The sequence below is a fragment of the Mus caroli genome, chromosome 2, assembly GCF_900094665.2.
Source record: "Mus caroli chromosome 2, CAROLI_EIJ_v1.1, whole genome shotgun sequence".
In the NCBI taxonomy this organism is placed as follows: Eukaryota; Metazoa; Chordata; class Mammalia; order Rodentia; family Muridae; genus Mus; species Mus caroli.
In genome coordinates this window covers 80284892-80286310 of record NC_034571.1, presented here as the reverse complement: position 1 = coordinate 80286310, position 1419 = coordinate 80284892, and positions in this window count along the sequence as shown.

Below are 1419 nucleotides of genomic sequence, written 5' to 3'. Positions count from 1 at the left end.
AAGCCAGTCATAGAGCTTAGGCCTAAATCTAAGAACTCACAGGCCCAGGCATGAAGACCACAAATTTAAAGCCAGTCTGGGTCACAGAGCTCATTCGAGACTTTCCTGGAACAGATAAAAAAACCCTGCTTCAAAAAAAAAAAAAAAAAAAAAAAAAAAAAGATCATGCAAACAACAGTAAAAACACACAGATAATTATTTGAACTCAAAAGCATGACACCACTTTGTAGAAGGATGTCTGACTCATGCACAGTGTAAGTAGAGAGGAGGAAAAGTACCACCACAGGTTGAAAACCTCAATGTTTACTTTATTGGATGGCTGTCTGATTGTAATCTTCCATAATGGACAATAATAGGGCAAGAGTAATACACTATATTAATTACTTTTTGAAATATCTAAACAGTATGAATACATCTATGGAGTCACTGATTATCAATTCATATCTTGGTCTACAAATGTATTTGAATAAATGGAAGAGAAATAAAGGTTATGAAAACATAAAAACTACTTCTAAGTAAATAAATATACAAATAAATTTACAAGCATAGCTTTTTTATGAACCAGTTTTCTCTAATTACATGTAAAAAAATTCTGGAGGAGATATGTTCTTCATGGTAGAGTGCTTGTTTAGGATGCATGAAATTCTGAAATCAGTCTCTAGCATGCCTGTAATGCCAGCATTCAAAAGATGTATATAGGAGGATAGAAGTTCAATGTTCTTCTCAGCTATGTTCATTATATGCTGCATATTAATCTGTCTCAAAAAAAGAAAGTTCTACTTATATTTCAAAACCTAGCATCAGTGTAATGTAATTTTCTAAAACTCTTCAGTTTCTACAAGTAGCAGAGGTCAACAAAGGCTAGGTGACTGAGGATGAAGTACATAGGTATATGGGGTCAAGAGTCAACCCTGATTATGACAATCAACCCAAGGTTGCCTATAACTGTGACCAATAGATTGTCAAAACATCACAAAACATGGGGCTTGAAGTTCTGGCTGGTCTGTGATCCCTTTTGAGAATGAACTCACTGACATAGGAGATGTTCACTTCAGCCATTGACTCGTAAAGACGTGGACTTTTCTGCAGGGGATGAATGAAAATGACATTTCTCCGTGCTCCAGTGAGCCCTGGAAGAAAAGGTTGCAGTTATATTCCTGCTCTGAAGTATGTCACCCTGGCTGCAAACATGTGCTTTAATGACAATCCTTCCTTCCTGTTACAGAGACAAGAGTCATTTTCATACAGAACAGCCTTCTAAAGAATTAGAAGCTTTTTATCTTTCAAAATAGTAGAATGATTGTTAAACAAACATAATATCTTAGAAAATACGTGGGGAAATTCTGCGTGTAATTTTAAAAATGCAAGCTTGCTCCTTGTCCACGACTGGCAATGGCCGTATCACCCAACTCCTATGGC